The sequence below is a fragment of the Canis aureus genome, chromosome 8, assembly GCF_053574225.1.
Source record: "Canis aureus isolate CA01 chromosome 8, VMU_Caureus_v.1.0, whole genome shotgun sequence".
NCBI lineage: Eukaryota > Metazoa > Chordata > Mammalia > Carnivora > Canidae > Canis > Canis aureus.
Window position 1 is genome coordinate 73,941,455 of NC_135618.1, and position 24,958 is coordinate 73,966,412.

General features: G+C 44.6%; 1 long non-coding RNA gene across 6 annotated transcripts in view; it reads right to left on the reverse strand.

Annotated features, from left to right (window-relative positions):
• Nucleotides 1–10,984: 10,984 nt before the first annotated feature.
• Nucleotides 10,985–24,958, reverse strand: part of LOC144319752 (uncharacterized) — a 28,331-nt gene continuing 14,357 nt past the window's right edge. For 5 of the 6 annotated variants that reach the window (XR_013385482.1, XR_013385479.1, XR_013385484.1 and 2 more), the window contains 2 exons: nt 14,341–14,779; nt 10,985–11,909 (listed from right to left, as the gene is read on the reverse strand). This is a non-coding gene — a long non-coding RNA (uncharacterized LOC144319752). The remainder of the gene's footprint in view (nt 11,910–14,340; nt 14,780–24,958) is intronic. The other variant, XR_013385481.1, reaches the window with a different exon arrangement.

Below are 24,958 nucleotides of genomic sequence, written 5' to 3' on the forward strand. Positions count from 1 at the left end.
CCTTGGAGCCTGCCAGCCTCCCCCTCCCCCCTTCTCTACCTTGAACTGGAGCTCCCCTCACTTCTAATCGCTGTAACAATAACAGCTCAATGGACCAGGCACTTGTTATGTGCTAGGTATTTCTAGAAGCCTCTGCAAGTATTCTTTTGTTCATCCTCATAACCCCCTCCAGGAAACAGGCACAGATAGAGGTGAATAATCTGCACAAGATCATACAGCTGGTAAGAAGAGATAGACTCTGGGGTCTCATGTGAAGCTTGCGTGGCAGATCTTTTGTCTTCTGGTTGAGTTGCGTTTTGTTTTCTGGGCTTTGCTGTGTTCTGTTTACATCTCTCCCTTATCTCCAGTACCCCCAGTATTGCTCATGATTTGATGCTTTATTATAGTTAGTGGCCTTAACCTTACTTTCTCTTCTTTCTCTTTCCCCCCGCATCCACTTAGTAGTCAAGTCCTGTGGATTCATTCATTTCAGAAGTATTTAGTGAGAACCTACGATGTGCCAAGCACGTAGTAGGTGAACATGATAGATGGAGTCCCATGCAAGTGGCTCTTTCAGGCCAGTTGTTCTGCGTCTAACCCCCAAATCTCCCACCCTCTGCCTAGGCCCTCATTCATACTGATTTCCACGCTCATCTGTGGAATTGCTCACTACCCCTCCCTGCTGAGCATTTTATGTCCCTCTGCTCATGACTGACAAATCTCACATAAGCCTACTTCAGATCAGGTTTCTGCTAGTGGCCTTTGCCTGGAGCTCAGACTCCAGTATTACCCACAAGATAACATGCCAGATCCGCAGTCTGGAGCTCTGGGCTCATCTAGGCTTGTTGGTTTCTACTTCCCCAAACATAATCCCCACTGCACTCCTGGGTTCAGGGACAGGATGGCATTTCTCAGTGGGCGACCCCTCTGAGCGCTGCATCAAGTCACTTCATGCGCCCCAATGAGAGTATATTATACTCTCCCCCCACCTTCCACATCAAAACCTCCAATGGTGGGATCCAGGAGCCTGGCTCTGAACCAGTTCCCTGGTGATTGGCATGCACTCCGCAGTCTGATACCCACTGGCCTAGGGGACAGCCCCTGGGCCCCACAGCCTGGCTTGCTTGCCAGGCCCAGGTTCACTCTATTGCATACACTGGGACCCACATGCCAACCCTTCCACCAAAACTCCATCTCCAAATCCTGTCCATCCTTCAAGGTACACCTCAGTCCCGCCTAGATTCCTACCACCCCTCATCCCAGTTGAAATCTTTCCTCTTTTGCTGTAAGAACATTCATAGGATTTGAGAGTTTCTTTGCATTTTCTACTTTCTAGCTTATGTTATTGTTATGTAATGTATGTGCCAGTCTTCTCTCTGTGATGAGATTGTAAACATTTCAAAGTGCTATTTCTTAATCAACTGACCAGGGTGTCTAAACACTGAAGCCAAAGCAATCCTTTAAAAATGTCTCAGTATGCCATTCTTCTGCTCAAAATCCTCCAATGGCTCCTCACGGCATTGGGAGTAAAAGCCACGTTCTTGTGATGCCCCATTAGGCCTTATATGGTTTGGTCCCCTTTATCTTTGTGACCTTCCTGATCACCACTCAACACATTGCCTCCTTGCCAGTCCACCAGCGTGCTTCTGCCTCAGGGCCTTTGCACTGGCTGTTGGATCTACCTAATGCCCTAATACCATATAGCACCTGGCCTACCACCTTACCTCCTTTTAGAATTTGTTCAACTGGCATTTTCTCAACAATACCTAACTTGTCTACCCTCTTTAAACCTGCAACTCATTCCTACACTCCTGTCTCCCTGCTGTACTTCATATCTTGTCCATAATAATAAGCATCATTGACTTATTATAAGTGGATTTATTATTATGTACTGTTTCTTTCTTCACTCCCCACTGTACTATAAGCTCCATGTGAATCTTCATTTTGTTCCCTGCCACATCCCATGCACTGAAACAGTGCCTAGCATAGAAAAGGTGCTCAATCCATATTTGGGGAATGAATGAATAAGTGAGTGGAAGAATGAGCTGTACATCTTCAGCCCCAGTTTAATGCTTTGCTTATCATAGGTGTTAAATTACTGGTTACTAATGAGAAGACCCCAGCATAGATCCAGTGAACTTTCTGGTGGCAGCTGCTCTGGACCCACTGGCACAGATTTGGACCTCATTCTTTCGGCTTGCATTTTTAGGACCAAACAAGAATCCTGGACAGACCCTCTGTGCGGTATAATAATAACAAACATGCTTCTCCCTGATTATATCGCAGAGGGTCCATCCGGGATTCTGGGGAAGAAGGCATGTTCAGGGCTCACCTGGCACCCTGTCCTCATGTCCATCCAAGCCAGCAGGTGGGGTGTTTCCTCTCTACTTGTCCCCACTCTGGGAAAAGTTCTCACTGCTGACCAGGGCCCTAGCTTTCAAACTTCAGTCTGATCTGGCTTCACATCTTGCTCTAATCTTAGCAACCATACCTCTTCGTGGCTGGTTTCAACTTCTAGGCCCATTCAGCAGCTGCCTTCTGCTGTGCTGTCCCCAGAGCCCGTTTCCAGGCATTAGTTCCAGTCTTCCAGGCCTGCTCCTGCCCTTCTCTCTTCTTCCCAGTATCTGACCTCTGATTCCATTTCCCTGGCAATTGTTGTCTGAAACACCAAGACCCATAGCTCAATAGCTCCCAAAGAGAACCACCAGTCTGATTTGCAGTAGGCTCCCTGCACTGGACACCGTAGCTGCCTATCTCATCCCAGACCACGGAAAGAACAGGGCTACTGGGCTCTGCATTGCCCACAGCTTAGCCTGTATCCAGGCCCTGCCTTTCTTCCTCCATTTATAATCAATCGACCACTAATCTGCTTTCCAGACTCACACTTCCTTGGTATCCTTACCTTCCTGGTGTGCTCCTGAATCTAGAATCCCAGCCTTAGCCTGTCCTGTGGATTCCAGACTTCTGTAAGTTGGGTCTCAATTTTATTCTGATTCTATTGTTATTCAACACCCACATGCATTTGCATCCTGGGAAGCTGGAGGGAGGTAAGGAGGCAGAAAATGGAGTTGCAGGCCTGGGTGGGGCCTGCTCAGTGCTTTCCAGGACAAGAATCAGGACCAAGAACAAATAGAGTTTTGTGTGCTATTGGTAGGAATATAAATCAGCACAGCAACTCTGGGAAACAGTATATAGAGTTTCCTCAAAAAATTAAAAATAGAATTATCGTATGATCCAGTAATTCTGCTACAGGGTATTTACCCAAAGAAAATAAAAACACTAATTCAAAAAAAAATGCAACCCTATGTTTATTGCAGCATTATTTACAGTAACTAAGATATGGAAGCAACACAGTGTCCGTGCATCGACAAAAGGATAAAGAAGATGTGGTGTGTGTGTGTGTGTGTGTGTGTGTGTGTGTGTGTATAATGGAATATCACTCAGCCATAAAAAAAGAATGAGATTTGCCATTTGTAACAACATGAACAGATCTAGAAGGTATAAGGCTGAGTGAAACAAGTCAGAGAAAGACAAATACCATATGATTCCACTCATATATGGAATTTAAGAAACAAAACAAAGAAAAAAAGACAAAAAAAAACAGACTCTTAAATACAGAGAACAAACTAATTGTTATCAGAGGGGAGGTGGGTGGAGGAATGGGTGAAGTGGATGAAAGTGTTAGGAATACACTGTGAGGGACAACATGGTGGTGCAGTCAGTTGAGTGTCCGTCTTTTGGTTTTAGCTCAGGTCATGATCTCAGGGTCATGGGGTCGATCCCGGCATTGGGCTCTGCACTCACTGTGGTGTCTGCTTAAGATTCTCTCTCCCTCTCCCTCTGCCCCTCCTGCTTGTGCTCACTCGCTCACTCTCAAATAAATTAATTTTTTAAAAACTTTTTAAAAGGACTACACTTATTGTGATGAGCACTGAATAATGTATAGAATTGGCAAGTCACTGTGTTATACACCTGAAACTAATATATCACTCTGTATTAATTATACTTCTATAAAAAAAAGAAAGAAAACTGGGGATTTACCCCAAAGATAAAGATGCAGTGAAACGCCGGGACTCCTGCACCCCGATGTTCATAGCAGCCATGTCCACAATAGCCAAACTGTGGAAGGAGCCTCGGTGTCCATCGAAAGATGAATGGATAAAGAAGATGTGGTTCATGTATACAATGGAATATTCCTCAGCCATTAGAAACGACAAATACCCACCATTTGCTTCAAAGTGGATGGAACTGGAGGGTATTATGCTGAGAGAAGTAAGTCAATCGGAGAAGGACGAACATTATATGGTCTCATTCATTCGGGGAATATAAAAAATAGTGAAAGGTATTAAAAGGGAAAGGAGAGAAAATGAGTGAGAAATATCAGAGAGGGTGACATAAGAGACTCCTAACTCTGGGAAATGAACAAGGGGTAGTGGAAGGAAAGGTGGGCAGGGGGGTTGGGGTGCCTGGGTGACGGGCACTGAGGTGGGCACTTGACCGGATGAGCACTGGGTATTATGCTATATGTTGGAAAATCAAACTCCAATTTAAAAATATACAAAAAAGAAAAAAGAAGAAGAACAAATGGAGTTTCAGGGTATAATATGAGCCACATCTTTTCAGTCCTGTCCTAACAGGTTAGAAAGGATGAGAGTGGGCCTATACCTGAAGTAGTGAAGGTAACTGTCAGCATCTTCTGAATCTGATGTCATTAGACCAGAAAGCTATAAGTCTTCACCTGCCTCTGGCCAACTTTCCTTGGGCTTTGCTAAAGAAGGGAAAGGGGACATAAAGTGTCAGCATTGGTGGGGAGAGGCAGAGAGTGGCCTGGGCTCCCAGAGTCAGAGTGCTATCTGCATGTATGAGCTTCCTGTTTGCCGCTCTAACAAAATACCACAAACTTAGTAGCTTACAACAACAAAATTTGTCATCTTATAAGTGTAGAGATCAGAATTCTCACCGGCCAGTCTAGATGTTGGCAGAGCTGGTTCCTTCTGGAAGCTCCAAGGGGAAAATTGTGTTGTTGTTGTTGTTGTTGTTGTTGCTGTTGTTTTCAGCTTCTAGTGACAATCTGTAATCCTTGGCCAAAGCACCCTGCTCCAACCTCTGGTCCATTAGCACATTGCCTTGTCCTCTGATTCTGACTGTTACCTCCTGCCTCCTTCTTATAGGGACCCTTGTGATCACATCAGGCCCACCTGGATAATCCAGCATCATCCCTCCATCTCAAGATCCCTAACCAATCACATGTACAAAGCTCCTCTGGCTGTGTCAGGTAACATTTGCAGGTTCAGGGATTAGGCCATGGACATATTTGAGGGACCATCATTCAGCTTCCCACAGTCCCTGTGGGGTCAAGGCACACCTCATCATATAGCTGGGCCCACTCATCCTTCCCTAGGTTTATCTAGGAAATTCATGTCAAGGTGAACCCCCAGGTTGGAGAGGAAGTGAAGTCCCCTGGGAATCTATCAATAAAGGAATCCATGAGAGAGACAAGCGGCCATCCCAGCCCTCCTGCTCAGGTCTAGGAACATCTCACATGTCACTTGGCCCTCCCACTTCGGAAAACCTCTGGAAGGATCTTCTCTGGTCCATGTCCTCCCCTGGCTGCTATGTGATCCTGATGGAAGAGGAGGCCAGAATTCAAACCCGGGCCATCTGGCTGCCCAACTCCAGCACTGGGCCATCCCACCTTTCCTGCTCAGGACTTAACACCAAAAGATCATTCTGTGTGTGGTTGGGAAAGAGGAATGACTAGGAACACAGAGGATTCTTAGGGCAGTGAAAATGCCTGGCATGATACTATCTGATGGATACATGTCCTTGTACATTTGTCCAAACCCACAGAATGTACAACACTGAGCCTGAACCTATGGGTGACAAGCACATGTCCATGGTGGATCATTGATCGTAACAAATGTCCTGCTTTGGTGGGGGCTGTTGATAATGGGGAGGCTGGGCATGTGCAAGACCAGGAGGTAAGTGAGAAACCTCTGCGCCTTCCTCTTAATTTTGCTGTGAACCTAAAACTTCTTAAAAAACATAGGAACATAAACTTGAAAAAAAAAAAAAAAGTCAGGGCGCCTGGGTGGCTCAGTGGTTGAGCGTCTGTCTTCGGCTCAGATTGTGATCCTGGGGTCCTGGGATCGAGTCCCGCATCAGGCTCCCCGCAGGGAGCCTGCTTCTCCCTCTGCCTGTGTCTCTGCCTCTCTCTGTGTATCTCTTGTGAATAAATAAAATCTTGAAGAAAAAAAAAGTAAAGTAGACACCAATGAAATGAGGCAGCCTTCAGTTCCTAAGTAATTACCCAAGAGAAGTGAAAGTGCACATCTATAGAAATATAGAACGTGAGCGTTCTTAGCAACTTAGCAACTCGTATGTGTCTGTACTTTTTCATAATAGCCAAACAACGAAAACAGCCCAAATGCTCATGTCACAGGAAAAGATCAACAAACCGCAGTATATTCAGATAATGGAATATTACTCAGAAGTAAAAAGAAATGGACTATTGTAATGCAGTAATATATATATACACATATATATATATGTATATATATATATATATATACAATCTCAAAAATCATTCTGGCGGGAGGGTGGATGGTGAGGGGGAGCAAGAGAACAGAGAAGTGAATCAAGAGGATCTTGTAGCTTCAAGGTAAAAGACGTGGGTGGCAGGCCTGCAATGGGAGCAGCAAAAACAGAGAAAAATGAATGGTCTTAAGGTAGACTTGAGATCTGGAAGAAATTCGGCAGATTCCTCGGTTTTGAGCCTGAGCAATAGAGTAGATGATGCCTTTTCTAAGAGAGGACCAGGGTCCCTGGGGCTGGTCCCGGAGCCCCAGTATCCTGGCCCTTGGGTAGCCCCTGAGGCCACACCAGCCCTCAGCCCCACTCTCGAGAAGGCCCAGCACCCGGACGCCAAGGTTAGCCTGTGTTGGCGGGCCTATGCCAAGAACCACAAAAGCCTCATTTTATTTAAAACACAGGGCTTGGCCGAATTCCCTACCTAGACAGAGACAAGCCCATTACTTCATCTTGTGAGCTGCATTACAGCCTCTGTTTCCGTGTATCTATTAGCCAGGCCTCTGAGCCGAAAATCCAGCCAGTCCATCAATCACTCCTCCTGAGGCCCACAGACCCGGCAGCAGAGGCCAGGATCCCAGCTGACATCTGACATCCGTCGACGTTGGCGCATGGGACCGAACCCCCAAGACTTTCCTGCTGGTGCGGAAGGGGCCTCACTGCTTTATATTTTTAATTAAAAGCAGATTTTTATCAAACTCCCCCCAAATCTATTGGGGGAACTGTAATTTTGCTTCCAATCTTCCTATTTAATACTCCCCTAATGCCCATAAAAAGCTTTGGAGTTTCAGCTCATGATTTGAATCTTTACAGATAATTAGCTGGTAGGATGACTTGGAGAGAGAAGCAGGTATATATTTTCACAACTTGGTCGGGAGTGGGTGGGTAAGCTGTGGGAAAAGCGTCCCCAGGCAGTCTTGGCACATCTCCGCTCCTGAAACATAAACATGCAATTCATTTAAAGGCACATTCATTTAGGTTCCTTAATTGTGGCCATAAAAACTGCTTTCCCCTCTTACTTCTGCGGCTCCTTATTATAATGCCACTTGGCTCTCCCTGCTTCGACATCCCCCTGCACGACCCTCAGTATTTCACCTACCCTGCCCCTTGCCCCCTCCACTCACCCCTTGCTCCCTGTGGCCCCTTAGCAGTGGACAGGCCTTTCCTGTGTCTCCCTGCCCTCCTGCTCCTCCAGCCCCCTGCTCCTCCCTCATCTCCGTTTCTCTCCCACACCACCCAGCGACGATCACCTTCTGCTGACCGCCTTCTCTGTGGGTCAGGAACGATGCTTTAACACATGTACTTACAAGCCTTACCACAATCACGTGAAATGGTAGTGCTACACACACACACAACCACACATGTACTCACACCACACACACACACACACACACACAATGTGCGCATATATTTCTTTGACATTTGAAGAATTTGAGGCTCCTAGAAGTGGCATGGGCCCCTGTTTTCTCTTTATCTTTTGTCCCTTTCCACTCCTCACTCTCATATACTTGATAAATAGATGATAGATAGATAGATAGACACAGAGATACATAAATAGACATATGCACAGACAGGCACACAGATGGACAGACAGACTGACAGAAGGGTGAATATTAGGATAGTTAGTAAAAACAAGACAGGTATAGACACACAGACATAGACATAGATGATGTAGAGATAGATGATGGATGGATAGATGGATGGATAGATCTATTAGACTAGATAGATGATAGATAAATGGATGGGTGGATGGATGGATACATCTATTGGTGGATGGATGGATGGATGGATGGATGGATGGATGGATGCATAGAGAGATAGAGAAAGAGAGAAGGTAGGACAACAGCAACTGGGAAAATTAACCCAATACCTCATTTCCCCTTTCATACATCTTCCCATGCAACCTTCTCAGTCACATTTCTCCTTCCACTTGCCAGCCCTCTGCTCTTCTGCTAGCTCAGTGAAAACTCCATGAGGTAAATGGTAAAGTCTGGAAACAACAAGAAAGTAACTAAGAGGCTGCGTGGCTGCCCAGGTGTGAATCGGGACACATGAGACAGTGGGTGTGAAGGCTCTATCTTGACACACAGTAATTGAATAGAGTCAAGGTCCCAGGGAAGGTGCTTACCCCGTGGTTCCCCACCTTACTGTGCATTTGAATCACCCAGATGGCTTCTCAAAACACAGTTTGTTGATTCTGATTCAGTAAGTAGGGCTTGAGAACTCACATTTCCCACAAGTTCCCAGCTGGTCCAGGGACCTCACTTGGAGAAGCTTTGCTGCAAAGCAATGATCAGAGGTTAACGTGGCTATTACGGTGATGTTAAATCATGTCTCTTTTAATTAAACCATGTAATCTGGCATATTTGAAAATGAAGGAAACAACAGTGGTTTGATTGTTTTCAAGGGTGGGTCAAAATGTCAGAGGATAACTGACTTGAAACGATCAACTGAACACCCCGCCCCATGACACTATCTGGAACTCTCATCCCCGCTTACTGTGGTCCTACCCATCTGCGTCCTTGTCCTGCACAATGAAAACAAAACCTTGCCTGTCTCATTTTCCACTGGAACTCTGAGGCCTAAAACTCTGTCTGAAATTCTGGATGTGTGTGTGTGTGTGTGTCCCTGTGTGTATCTGTGTACCTGTGTATGTATGAGTGCTGCGTCTGGCGAATGAGCCAATGAATGGATAGGTTGCCCTATAGAGACTGCCATGAAATGGGCAGGAGAGTGGGCACAGAGCCCGCCCACCCGGGCTGGAGCCCCAGCTTCACCATGTGTACCAGCTCAGAGTCCTGAGCAGGAAATCTCTGAAATATCATGCTCCTTCCCTAACAAGTCCTCCTTCCCCAGGCAGAGTCCTGAGCAGCTCGCACAGCCTCTGGAAGTACACTTAGCTCCTCAACTGAGGCATCTGACTTCCCCAGCCCTGTTCTCGTCGCTGGCACCAGCTCAGAAGAGACCCAGTGAAGGGGAAAGTCCTTCCATCAGTACTAAAAATAATCGCATTGATCTCCTTCTTACTGTGGCATCCTTCCCCCCACTTCGGGTTTTTCTTGCTCTTCTTATTTAACATACCCTCCTCTGGGCTTTACACTTGGTACGAGATCCTTCTGGCTTTGATAAGAGATCGTATGACCCTCCCTGCGATGTCACATTCACAACTGTTCCCCTCAACCAGGACCTAACTTGCACGGCCCGATGCAAAATGAAAATGAGGGCTCTTTTGTTTAAAAAATTCTTAGGAATTTTAAGACAGGGACAGTGGAGCATTAAACCACAATGCAGAACCCTGTAAGTGTGGGATCCTGAGCTACACGACACAGTTTGTACAGAACCCAAGTTTCTAGTAGATAGAGCCCCTCACCCACTCCAGAGGAGTTCTGTCCTCGCTTGACATATTGTCTGTGGGATTATGAGTGATCCCTGAGTTCGCATCCCTCCTGGGCGTTCGTCAACTCCAAGGCAAATATTCTATGCCCTCTACTCCGGTGGGGTCCCTGTAAAGTAATTTCTCAAGTGGCCTTCCCTGACCCAAAAGAACACTCAAACAGGTGGGTAAAAGAAACCCCTTAGGGAACTGCTTGCACCCCTTTCCTTCCCCCATCCCAATCGCTGACTCCTAGCAGAAACCAGGAGTATTCTCTCAGCAGAGCAGTGAGCACTGTGCAATGAACTTGCATGGAGTTGCACGCAGGTGCCTGCAGGGACGGGCATTTCCTCTTGGAGTGAAGGAAGCAGTGAAGTCTTAGGAACCACACCCTGATTCTAAAAATGGGTCAGCTCATTATTGGCAGGCGTTCTCAGAGGCCTCGAGGGCAAAATAAGTCAAATACAAAACGGCTATTAACTTCCTCAAGTTTCGAACCAGCTGGGGAAATTAGAAAAACTAACATAAAAATAGAGCTTGCAACCCTGACAGTGACTTAACTGAAAAGCATAAAGAGGACATCAGTCACAGGGGAAGGGTCCTTTCCCTGGCACAGCATCTCTCTAGCGGGACTGAATTTAGAACTCCGCTGGGGCAAGGTTAAAGGAAATTAAAGGAGTTTCTGGAATTTGGGCTGTGTTTTAAAATCACGGCAGGAGCTTTTAAACCAAAACAAAAGCAAAACAGCCCAGGCGCTATGGAGGGCAATTCAATAAGAATTCCTTCTGGAGGAAAAGTTACTTTTGTAACTTTTTATGTAGAATATTTTAAGAATATACAACATAGAACTCTATGCTCAAGGCTCATCCAATATCAATAATTAATGGGTCAGGACCAATCTTGCTTCCCCGCCCTCACCTCTTCCCACCTCCCTCCTCAAAATACAGTTTTTTTGAAGCAAAACACCAGATGTCAAACTTCAGAATGTATCTCTGAAAGACTCTTTTTTTTTTCTAAGATTTTTATTTATTTATTTATGAGAGACACACAGAGAGAGAGAGAGAGAGAGAGAGGCAGAGACACAGGCAGAGGGAGAAGCAGGCTCCATGCAGGGACCCCAGTGGGGGACTCGATCCCAAGACTCAGGATCACGACCTGAGCCGAAGGCAGACTTTCAACCACTGAGCCGCCCAGGAGTCCCAAGAGATATTGTGGTTTTAAAACATAACCACAATATCCTATCACACCAAAAAACAAACAAAAAAAAAAGTAAATAAACTCTCTGTAATAGTAATTCTTCAAATGATTCCTCAAATAATTTTTCAAAATCTGATTCTCCCTGTTTGATATATTTCTTTACCATTGACTTCATTCATTCATTCATTCATTCGTAAGGGGATAGTTTATTGAATACACCACAAGGGAGCAGTGGGCAGGACAGCAAAGGAGAGGCTGTCTGCACGCTCCTAAATTCTTTTAATCTGTAAGTTCCTGCTCTCTTTTTTATTAAGCGATTTCCTTTTTACTTTTTCAAATGAAGAAATGAAGACAGGCATCCTGTGGAGTTTCTCACTGGAAAACATACTGTCCTCTCCTTTCTTAAATTAACATAGAGGACCACACTTTTACCCTGTTTTCTCTTTAGATAAGCTCTATGCCCAGCGGAGGGCTTGAGCTCAGAACTCCAAGATCAAGAGTCACATGCTGTACTGATTGAGGCGGCCACGTGCCGCCCCCAATATTTTTAGCTTTTTTCACTAACTCCTGGAGTTTGCTTCCTCCTGCAATGTAGAGAGGCTCACTCCCTCCCCCGGGTGCCTGGTACTCTATCATGAGGATGTGCCACAGCTCCTTCTGGGTTATTTCTAGTTTGTCGCTATTACAAATAGAGCTGACGTGTAGAGCCTTCTGTGTATGACTTCTCATAGTTTCAGACTCCTTAGTAGATCCAGGGTTGAGAACTTCTGATCTAGAGAGAAAAGCAGATGGTTAAGAGACCTAAGTTTGGGTCCCAGCTCTTATCTCACCTTCCTCCTTGTAAGATCTAGATCATAGTATCTGGAAAATATCTGGATAATAAGCTACCTCATAGAGGGTGGACAGGGTTTAATGAGATAATGTATGCAAGGTAATCTATCCTCAGCACAGTTTAAGAGGCTCGTGTTGCTGTTATTGTTGCTGTGAATCTTTAAATTTCTTATTTAGCCTCCCTGTTGGGTTCCTCGGCTATCCTGACCATCTCAGATGTCGGCACAACAAAATCACATTGTCGCAGCAAAATTTCTTGCAACAGCTATGATCTCTGAGAATGCAGAAAACGGTACTGTCTGCATCACCAGGATCACAGAGGGGGGCCCCACGGGAGATAAGGAGCTTCAGGGTGGTGGCACCCTCACCCCGGGAGCTGTCCCTACAGGGCTTCTTGCCTCAACTGAGTCAGTAGGACAACCTGTCAATTCACTCAAACCACTAATTTAATTGATTTTTTATTTTCTACTAAATTGACAGACTGAGTAAATGGACCAGATTGATTGGCTGTTTTGATACCATTTAGATCCAGCTTGAGTGGAGCTAATCATGAAGAGGGAAATAATTATTATTGACATTGCTGCAGTGATCAGACACCCTGCGAACAAGGACCAACAGAGGAGCGCTGGGACCCTTCCTGTGTCAACCTCTTCACGTTCCACCCGGTCCAGGCTCGGAGGACAAACCCTGCCCAATGCACTGTACTGCGTTACAGAGGAGACCAAAATAGGGGGCAGATGGGCAGGAGGGAGGTGCTTTGGAAAGGATCGATCAATACTTACATGTGCATGATTATCCAATTCTGCATGAATAGAAGAGCTAACAGATCTGAGGGGACACAGACACTCCCCACGACAGGGTGAATAATGGCCCCCATAGTCCCGGGGACCAGTGAGTGTTATTTAACTGGAGGTGTGATTAAATTAAGGATCCTTAGATGAGGAGATTTTACTGGACTATGTGGGTAGGCTTAATGTACCCATAGGAAGGAGGCCAGGAGGGGATTTGGCCATGGACGAACAGTAGGACAGATGAGGATGGAAGCAAGAGGTAGCAGGGCCGTGAGAAGGCCCACCCACACTGCAGGCAGACTCCAGAAGCTGGAAAAGGCAAGAACATGGATTTTCCTCTAGAACCTCCGGAAGGAGCCAGCCCAGCCGATGCCTCGCCTTTAGCCCAGTGACACCAATTTCCGACTTCTGGCCTCCAGAACTGTGAGAGCGTGAATGGGTGCTGCTTGAAGCCACCAAGTTAGTGGTGTTTTCTGACAGCAGCCACAGAGAACCAACACACTCTCACCAGTGGTCTGCTGGCTGCAGTCCTCAGCGGGACACTGCAGGGCAGGAGGGGAGGCGGAATGACCAGCAGGGGTCCAAAGCCATGCTGTTTTCTTTTCTTTTTTTTTTTTTTAAGATATTATTTATTTATTTTAGAGAGAGAGCGAGAGAGATCACGAGCTGGGAGGAGAGGGAGAGGGTGGGATTGTGACCTGGGCCAAAGCCAGATGCTTCACTGACTGAGCCCCCCAGGTGCCCCTGCCGTTCTGTTATCAATGTGGGTTCCATGTAAGATTACATTGAGGGAAAAGAGATTCTTCTGACCTGGGGGGAGACAGCAATCTGAAATTGAAAAAGTTGATATTTGTGCATCCAACATGCGGAAAACTCTTGGATCGGTGCCTGGCACACCGTGAATGTACCATGACTGTTTCGCGGCAGTGGCCGAGGCGGTTATTTCCTGCTCCGACTCCTTCATGGCACAGATGATAATACAGCTCCGAGCAGCTGGGTGACTTGCCCATTGGCAATCGGCTCTTAGATGCGGAGCTGATACTAGAACCCTGGTCTGTGTAACCACAGTGTCTCCTGCAGCACCCCCCCCCCCTTGGGGTTTCTCCCAAATAGTTAATGCCACCAGCTGACTGTGCCTTACGTGAAAATTAAACTTGCTGCATAAAAGCTGTTTTTCTCCTATGCCTTGTGTCTGTATACAGAGCCACTGCCAAATTCCAAGGAGGGCTGAGCACTCCGGGAGCTCCCAGTGTTGCCCATCCCTTTGGTGGGCTCCAGGGCCAACAGGTGATCTCGGATGAGCAAAGGGAGAGCTGCTTCTGGTCCTAGCGCCCCCCCAACCCTGTACCCAGCAGCCAGAGAGGAGAACGCCGTCTGCCTGCAGAGCAGATTGCTGCGGAGATGGGAGCAGCCAGGCCGGGGCTGGTGAGGCGGTGGCAGGGACAGCTGCCGGCCCATTAGGAGCACCCCAGTGCAGTCTGGGCCCCACCACAGCTGCTCACAGCCGGGACGCCCCTGAGCAGCGCAGCAGAGGCAACAGTCTCCGGCCTCTGGAGCGGGGGGCTCTCGCCGCTCAGTCACCTGCTCTGATGTCCTGCTGAGGAGGTGTCCTGTGGGCTGAGCACCAAGCATGAGGAGGAGGATCTTTCAGCCCAGCCAGTGCTTCTCTGTCATCGCACCACGGAGCATAAGGGAGAAAGAAAGCACAGGTGCGTCAGGAAGACACAGCCCGGTGTCATCCCACTCCCGGGGCGCTCGTGGCTTCACCTAGAGACGCATGGCCTCTTCTTGAAATAAAGCTTCTCACCTGCGATCAGGGTTCTCAACTAGCCGGTCCCTATTCACCGCGCAAGCCTTCCTTCTACTTGTCCATTCTGCCAAACGGGATGGGTTACTCACTGGCCCCCAAACATGCCATCCCACTGGAACACAAGCTTCATGACGGAGGTGACTTCGAGTGTCCTTTCATTGCTGTGTCCCATTCACTGTGGGCCTGGCTCACAGTGGGCCCTAGAAATATCTGTGGAGGAATGAGCACCACTCATTCGGTGCCTGCTAGGATGTCCCTAAGGCTAAAACTCAAGACAAATCTACGTAATGCCCTCAAGGACATCTTCTACCAGTTAAAACATAAAATATCAGTATTTGCTGACTATAAGAATACCCTATATAACATTGGGTTAATAACATGTTTGTAGTTGTCACATCGGGTATCAACTATACTTCAATAAAATAAGCTCACAGGGTAGATGTGAAAATCAAATGAGATACTCTGTATAAAGCACTGAGCCCAGTCACTGACAGAGTACAGCCCGGTCGCTGTTAGCTATTATTATATTGCTGTTTTTACAAAGATTACTAAAACAGCATTCAACGCAGGAGACAAGTCAACAACTTCAATCCAAAATGAGAGGTGTTGTCACAAAAAGGTATGGACAAGGCTCTGTGTGTTCTCAGTCTCTCTCTCTCTCTCTCTCTCTCTTATTTATTATTTGACAGCGAGAGACAGAGACAGAGAGAGAGACAGAGAGAGACAGAGCAGGGCGAGGGGCAGAGAGAAAGAGAGAATCCCCAGCAAACCCCTGCCAAGTGTCGAGCCCCACACCGGGCTTGATCCCATGACCTGAGATCACAACCTGAGCCAAAATCGAAAGCTGAACACTCAACTGACTGAGCCACCCAGGTGCCCCAGACTCACACTCTTAACATGTATCTAGAACCACAGCCTTGTCACACCGTGTCCATCAGCCCCATTCTAGTCCAGGCTGCCCACGTTTCTCACTTACGTGATTTCAGTGGCCCTCCCAACTCTTCTCTCTGCCCACCCCAGCACCCCCAGTCTATTCTTAACCCAAGAGCCAGGGGTTCTGCTAGAACTTCAGTCGGCTCAGATTGCTCCTTTGTTGAAAATCTTCCAGTGGCTGGCAATCTTTCTCCAAGTAAAAACCAGTTATTACTGCCTATGGCAGTGGTTAATTTTATGTGTCAACTGGGCCACAGGATGCCCAGATAGCATTTTGAGTGTGTCTGTGAGGGTGTGTCCGGATGAGATTAACATTTAATCAGTAGACTGAGTCAAGCAGATAGCCCTCCTTAATGTGGGTGGGCCTTGTCTAATCTGTCGAAGACCTGAACAGCCCCAAAAGGCTGACCAAGAAGGAACTCTACTTGCCTAAATTCGAGCTGGTACATTGGCCTTTTTCTGCCTTGAGACTCAAACTAAACCACTGGCTTGGGCCTCAAGCCTCCTGGCTTTCTGACTGGAACTGCATCGCCAGCTCTCCTGGGTCTCCAGCTTGCAGATGGCAAATCGTGGGACTCCTCAGCTCCATAACTGTGTGAGGTAATTCCTCACAATTCTTTTAATTATATATAAATACATATAACATATACTTATATGTTAATATTATATATACTAACCTCTTCCAATATAAACATGGATTTATATCCTATTGATTCTGTTTCTTTGGAGGACCCTGCCTAATACACCTAGAGAGCCATGGGTGGTCTGCCGCCTGCCCCAACTCTGACACTGTCCTCTATACTACCATCCTTCTACTTCCCCCTCCTCCTCGGTTTTTCTCCAGCCATGTTGGACTTGCTGTTCCCCGAACATGAGAAGCCCTTTGCCTAGAATGCTCTTCCCTCCAGGATATAAGGGCCTCATGTCTTCTTTCTAGTCTGTATCCAAATGTTATATGACTATGAAGTTTTTCCAAACCTACTTACTTGTGTATGTACACACACACACAAACACAGTCTTTTTACTTTATTTCCTCTAAATTGCTTTAATGTTCTCTATAGCACTTATCAATATATCTGACGTGCTACATGTTTACTCATTTGTTTAATACCAATCCATCCATCTTTTCCAACTAGAATACAAATTTCTTGAGAGTAGCAACTTTGTCTCACTCATGGCTCTGTTCCTATCACCTAGACTGGCACCCAGCACTGGTACCTAGTCATGCTTTATTGTCTATTTGTTGACTGGATTAATGAGTAGATTAAAATTTCAAGCTCCACTGTAGAAGGAGAGAAAGGTATTCTACATCGGTGGCAATAGAGGATATATAGAAGGTTGGTAGAAGATCGGGGTTTTGCTGAGCGCTGCTTGGGAACCAGACAACAAAGGATTCAGGGGTTTGCCCTCCAACAGGGACCTGGAGGACAGTCATCCATGCTGCTGATTAAAGGCTGATCTTTATGCTTTAACAGCCTGCAGAGCAAAGAGCATGTTTGACATCCTCGCCTATAAATTAGGGAGCCCAACCAGGATATAAGCTTGAGGTGAGCTGAGTGAGTAGCCTCATGAAGGGCCAAGATTGTCCTCAGAAAACAGCTCTGGGCCTGCTCCAATACCAAGATAAATTAGAGGCAGAAGCCCTAAAGTTCAATGCCAATGAGAACAGCTGCAATATTTTTAGTTGGAAATAGCCCACCAGAGTCATAAAATCTCAATGAAGAAATCAAACATAGAAGGCCTAGTTTTAAGCAATGTGACATCCTGGTAAAATCTCCAAGAGAAGCTGCTGGTGAAATATTGCCCCAAGTAAGTAAATGAGTTGTCTCACAAAAAATGGTTGTCAGAAGAAAGAAGTTGAGAAAGCTAAAGTTACAATGTACTTTGTGGACAGAAAGGAAAAACAGGTGCTGGAACTGGAGAGCGCTGGCCTGGCTGTGCTAGAGGAGTAACCAACCGGGGGACCCAGCGCGCGCTAATCATCGTCACCCATGAAATGAGGTATTAATTGCTCTACCCTATTCCATAGGGTAATAAGAGTCCAATGAGAAAAGTTTGCAGAAAAGACTTAAAGAATTATGAGCCCCATTTAAGTGTGAAATAATAGCAGTGGTCTATCAGCTAGGAGTTTTAAACGAGATGTTCCACAGATGGAAGTTAGGTGGACAAGGATTCCCGCAATGGATTAACTACTACTAGGGAAGCAAGAGTAACTTAATACTACATCTATGACACAGCTCGCATCATGAAAGGGCTTCCTTCCTTCCCGTCTTTGCTACCCATCCCAGTCTTGTGTCAATCAACATCACATTGTCAAACTAGACATGGACAAGACACCTCCTAGAGTCCTGCTGGCAGTTGTAATCAGCAACCACTGATTATAAATATCATACATGTTCAAAATGACGTGTGTTCCAGGATATTTATCACAGCCTTGTTTATAACAACAGAAAAAGATCTATTACGGTTCAGTGTTGATTTAAAAACACAAGATACCTCAAAGAATGAAATTCTATGCCACAATTCCTAAGCTCTAAGAAGCTCTTTCTATACTGATATGACATCATTGCCAAAATACATGAAGTTTAAAAAAAAAAGGAACAGAATGGTGTGTGTGTAGTTTGCTACTATTTATATAAGAAAGGGAGAGGAAAAGAAGATATGTGTGGGGGTTTTTGCTTGGATCCACAGAATATCTCTGAACATATACCCATGAAACAAAGAATGCTGTTGCCTCCAGGGAGAAGGACTAGACATGAATGAATTAATGAATGAATGAACGAACAGGAGACAGGTCGAGCGATAGATTATTCATTATATATCCCTAATGCCTTTTGAGTTTTGTCCCACATGAATGCATTTCCTAAAAATTTAAATTAAAAATAAAAGGCCAATGTAAAATACACGAGATGTGCTCATTGAAGAAAATTTCAAAGCAGCAAAATATACAGAGAAAATAAGTATGACTCCATAGTCTCATAACTGGAAATGCTTATTATTAATGCTTGATATATTTCTTTCCAGCTGGGTTTTTTTTTGCATATTTTGCATAACTTTGATCACTTGGCCTATAGATTTATATCCTATCCTAACATCATATCATAAGCATTTTCCCATAACACTAAAATGTTTAATGGATGATTTCTACTCCATCTGATGCAAGTAGCATGATTTAACTAGTACCCTCAAACATTTAAGCAGTGTTCAATTTGTGGTAATCATTTTTGGGCATTGATCTCTGTGGCTCTGATCATATCTGCAAGCTGAATTCCTAAAAATAGATTTACTGGCTGGAAGGATATGAATTTTTTTTCAGTTCCTTCATACAGATTGCCAGAGTCCCTCCAGACACTTGTACCAATTTACACCCTAGCAGCAATATACGAGAGCGCCCTTACACGATGACCCAGGGCTGGCTGATGTTATGGCAGGATGCCAATTCTAGCCATTCATTCTCCAGCTTTGGATCGGAAACCAATAGAAAGAACAAGCTTTCTGAGAGCCTGCCTGCAGGCATAAATTATACAAGTTTGCTGATTTCTAAAACATCTTCTCTGGATTCCTGAGGAAGGTATCCAGAATTGATAGATATTCATAAAGAATGACACTGTTCCAAGTATTTTTGGAAACACTTGCTGAAAGAAAACACTATTTCATAAGGCAACTTTCTCTACCTACAACCAACCACTCCCAGCTTTAAATGAAGCCACACAACTGTGCCTCAAAAGGATACCAACAGTACATGGATTTCAAGTGGTTTGAGAAGCCAGACTCCTGGTATGAACATGGCTACACCAATAAGGATCCATCTCCTGCTTCTCATTTTACATCTTCCCTCACTAAAAATCACACAAAAGCCAAAGGAGCATTTAATCTGCACAAAATGTAGTTTCTACAGAATTCAGAGATGGATATAATCCAGATTCCAAAGGGCATACAAAGGACACCCAGACTGGGGGTGCTTGGGTGGCTCAGTGGTTGAGTGTCTGCCTTTGACTTAGATCACGATCCCGGGGTCCTTGGTTTGAGTCCTGCATCAGGCTCCCTGTGAGGAGCCTGATTCTCCCTCTGCCTATGTCTCTACCTCTCTCTGTGTGTCTCTCATGAATAAATAAATAAAATCTTTTTTTTAAAAACCCCCAGATTGGCTGAGGTTGGGCTGTGAATTGGGGGAAGGGAAGAGCAGAAGAAATAGGGGTGACAGGAATGCCCAGTGGGATAAATTTCAGAAAGTACCACCTAATTGACATGCTCAGAAGGTAAGGGCTATTTACAGGGACCAAGTGAACAGAACTGGTGACTTGGGCCCTCTGGGGCCCAACTGTCCCACTGCAGCAGACAGGAGAGAAGACGCACAGAGAATCACGGGCTGAGCCATGGCCAGTGGGAGTCCGTCTCCAGGGAACAGAGAGGCCGTCTGGACCCCTCCCCACACAGGATCTTCTAGCAAATAGTCGGCCCAGAAAACCCAACCCATTCTGTGGTGAACTACATGAATGAACAGCAACAACAAAAGCATTATTATTACCAGTCATTCCTGGAATATAGATAATAATACAGTTGCCCCTTGAGCAACATGGGTTTGAACAGCTTGGGTCCATTTATATGAGGTTTTTTTTTTTCCAATAAATTCAGCACAGTACACTCTAAATGTATTTTCTCTTCCTTATGATTTTCTTAATAACATTTTCTTCTCTCTAGCTGACTTTATTGTAAGAATACAGTATAGAATACATGTAGCACACAAAATATGCGTTCATCAATTGTTTATGTTATCAGTAAGGCTTCTGGTCAATAGTAGGCTTTCAGTACTTAAGTTTTTGAAGAGCCAAAAGTTACAAATGGATTTTTGACTGCCTAATCCCTCCATTGTTCAGTGGTTAATGTAGTAGTCATAGTATATATAACATCAGATAGATTATAAGTAGATAACAACAGCTATAATAATAATATAAAAAACTGGTTTGGGGTGCCTGGGTGGCTCAATCGATTAAGCATCTGCCTTTGGCTCAGGTCATGATCTCAGGGTCCTAGTATCAAGCTCCCCCATCTGGCTCCCTGCTCAGCAAGGAATCTGCTTCTCCCTCTGCCTCTGCCCCTCCCCTTGTTTGTGCTCTCTCTCTATATATATATCAAATAAATAAATAAAATATTTTTAAAATAATAATAATGTAAATAAATGGTTCAGCACCAACAGAGACTCTATAAGAAAAAATATGGTCAAAGGGCAGAAAAATCACTGATTTTCAAAAAATTCTCAATGAAATGTGGCTGGAAAAACTCAGGAAAGAATTAGAAAAAAATAGAACAAACATCACAGAAGCCTGATCACAGGAGTGAAGTGAACACAAAATAAAGAGGTACACACGTCGTAAAAAAAAAAAAAAAAGAGGTACAAAAGGGAGAAGATGCTGCAAAAAACGTAAAAAGGGACATGATGGATTTGCCAAACTTGAATAAAGCCACAAAATGAAACAAGGAGTCGCAGCACCCAAGAGATATGAGCACAGATATAAAAGACAGGAGAGCCAATATTAGACTCCCTTAAAAAAAAAAATAAAGTGAGCCAGAACAAGGAAGGAGAACAAATATTTAACAATACAACTCAAGAAAACTCTTCTGAAATAAAAGGCTTGACACTGCTAGCTGAAAAGGAATACTGTGGTCAGGGAAATCAACCCAGACGAGTCAACACTGACACATCTCCTTGGCAAAGCCATTGGACTTTAAAGGTAACTTTGATCTGGTGTTTAAAAGTTTGATTACAAGAGAGAGAAAAAAAAAACAGGTTGACTTCAGATTTCTCCCCGGCAAGGGTGTCGTCCACCCTTGACGACACCAGAGAGCTACCGAAAGCTCCCCAGGGAATCTCTGTCTCAGCCAAGAATTTTCTATTTATCCAAATAGTCCTCCAAGTATAATGACTGCAGACAAACAGTTGTGACCCTGCACACACCCCAGGATCACTGGCCTGCAGCCCTTTTTGAGGAAACTTCTAGAGGTAAATTGCCATCATGTGAGCTATGTCTGAGGTGCCAGAGCAAAAGAATTGGCTGAGTCTTACATACACACAGCTCCGAGCAAAAAAATGAAACACACACAGATTTGGATGACAGAGGAGAATATGAGTGTCATAAGCCCTGACGATCTAGGAACGATACAGGAACAAAAAAGTGGACAAGAGAAGACAAAGACAAAAGGCGGTGGATTAGGAAACATAATGTTACTGACCAAATTTAGGAGAAGTCTGAATTAAGGAGAAGAAAGGAAGGACAAAGGGACAGAAACACATTAGGTTTATTACATACTGGGAAATCATTAGAGACTGTAGAAAAATCGGGGCTAAGAGAATTATATAAAGCTATAATTAATTTTATGAAGGTAACAACTAGAACAAAAATACCAACCCTTCTAAATATCAGAACTACACACACACACACACACACAGCAAAGATCACAGAGTAAAATACTTAAGAAGGAGCAATTATAAATACTTGAGAAGAAGGACACATAAAATATGAAAAACTAAACCCAAACGGACCTATCTGTATGTAAATGAGTTTCAATCATTCTTGAGAGTAAAAGTTTTTCAGGTCATAGCACAAAGAAAATCCAAACTCCAAGCTGAAAAGAGGCAGATGTAAAACAAAGTAATTTAAAAAAAAAAAAAAAAAAAGCCTGGGGGCTCCTGGGCTACTCAGTCAGTCAAGTGTCTGACTTTTGATAGTGGCTCAGGTCATGATCTCAGGGTAGTGAGATCGAGCCCAGCCCTGCGTGGGGCGTGGAACATGCTTAAGATTTTCCCTCCCCTTCTGCTCCTCCTCCCTCCTCACATTTACTTTCTCTCTCTCCCTCTCTTTAAAAAAAGAAAAAGAAAAAAGAAAAGCCTGGACAAAGGTATACCAAGCAAAGGCAAACAAAATGAAAGCCAGGTTTGTGATCTTAATATTAGACAAAGTGGAATTGAGGCCAAAAAGCATTACATGATTTAATGCTAAAGAGTGCAATTCACAATTAAAATATAACAGTTATGAATATGTATATATCCAATTACCTAGCAGCAATATTCCTAAAGCAGAAGTTACTCAGACATATAGAAAAGGAAGCAAAAACCTGCCAGCAGCAGAAGACTTTAACTCAATTCTCTCAGTCCGTGATAGAGTAAGTCAGCAAAACATACGGTAAATCGTTGGTCCTTTACACCCAGCCATGCCAACTCTGGGGTGTATCCTTCAGATAACCTTATGCCCACACAAAATGACATGGGCACAGGCCATTTAATTCAGCAATATTTACAAAGGTGTGACTCTCCTTCTCACCAATAAGGGACTAGTTAAATATTATGGTATAACAACTCAATGAGCTGTACCATAAAGAAAAAAGGGACGAGGGTCTCTATGTATTGATAGAAAGAACTCCAACTCCACTATAGGTTTAAGGGAAATAGAAAAATCACAACGTACTGAAAAGTGTGTGTGATATACTACCTGTGGTGTAAAAGAGAAATAAGAGAATTTCACATTTGCTTTTATATATACATGAAGGGACTCTAAAAGGAGACCCAAGAAACTAGTACTAGTGGTTAGCTATGTGTGGTAGAGGGGAGGGGAGGGGAGGAAGTGAGCCAGGGAAAGGGGGGCACTTTTTACTGCAAACCACACACATACACACACACAGAGACACGTGCACGCGCACGCACACATACACATGCACACATACATACGCACACACATAGGCATCTGGCTATGAACATGACTGCATTACCCATTTATTTAAAGGCCACAAAATCCTGTGTGCAAAAGGGCTCTCGGCATAGTTTCTATCTGCTAATAGATAAAAAGTAAAATCAATGTCAATGTAACCCTCTGCTTTGTTTATAAATACTTATCATTCCCCTCTGAAACGTGAGCGGGCCCAATTAAACAAGCTGTAGCAAAAAAGCCTGTGGCGTCCCCTTAACCCTGTCCCTAGAAAGCCAAGTCTTATTCTCGAGGCCTCTAATCCAGGCTGTACAATTTGGCTATGATTTGAACGGTAGCTAGCTCCAATTGAGATGTGCCGTCACTATAAAATACACTCCAAAGTTCAGAGGCTTTGGATTGGAAAAAAGAGTATAAAACACCTCGTTAATTTTTGACATTGATTACATGTTCAAATAATAATATTCTAGATATATTGGGTTAAATAAAGTATGTTATTTCAATTACTTTCACCTGTTTCTTTTTACTTTCTTAACTGGGCTGCTGGAACATTCACCATCACAAACGTGGTTCAGTGGGTGGCACTGCTTTTGTGGGGGAAACGTAAGCAAACAGGCTAGATGAGATCATGCTGCATAACAAGCAACCCTAGAAATCACACTGACTACGACAATGCTCATTTCTTAGTCCTAATACAGGAGCAATGTGAATCAGCAGGGGACTCTGCTTCTGCATCGGGTGAGGTACCCAGGCTGACAGAGGTGCCATCCCAACACATACGCTCCTAGTCACAGCAACGGTGAGAAGGGAGCTCAGTGAATCACACACTGACTCTCAAAGTTTCCTCCTGGAAGTAACACGCATCACCAGTGCTCATATTTCATTGGTCAAAGCGAAGCCCATGAAAATGTCTGATTTCATGGTGAGCGGAGAGGTGTGATCTTCTTACATGATGAGAAGAAAAAGACAGAAATACCTGATGACAGAAATACCTAATGAACCGCACACGTGACCAGTCATCTCACTGTATGTCCTATGCAAGGCTAAAGATGATGTCTACTCAGCCACAGGTATTGATCCCAAATGACTTGATCCTGTTTTTTAGAGTTGACTTCCATTCAGAAAGAAAATAATTTGGGGGAATGCACAATGACATGAAGCCCTCCTAAGTCCTCTCATTTGACCTGCTAACACTTAAATACTTCCAGTAACTGGGGTGTCCACTCAATCAGAAGGAGATCCAATGCCATGTTTGGCAGCCTGTTTTTACAAATTTATGCTGAGCCGAATCTGCTTTGTGCTTTGGACGCTAATTCAGAGCCATGCAGTATATATTTCATCCACCTGTCACCAAAGAGCTTTCAAATATGTGGTGACATCTACCACTTCAGAAGCTCTCCGGGCTATCTCAACTGTTCTTTGTAAAATGGTGTCATATCTTCCCACTACCTTGGTTCTTGTACTAGAAGGCCCCCATCTCAGATAGGACATTGTGCATTCAGGTCCACTGCCATGTGCTTTGTCTGGGCCTAGCCACATCACATGCAAATAGAAGCTTTTTATGCGATTGCAGAGGTCTGCTCAGATCACATGATCTTCCCCTCTGTCAAAAGCATTGGACGCATCTACACTGGGGCTACCTTCAGCCTGGGCCCCAGAGTGATAAAATGCACGGAGCAGAGACCCACAGACCCACAGCAGCACACCTAACACATAAGCGAGAAATCACTATTTGCTTCCGGATGCCACTGAGGTT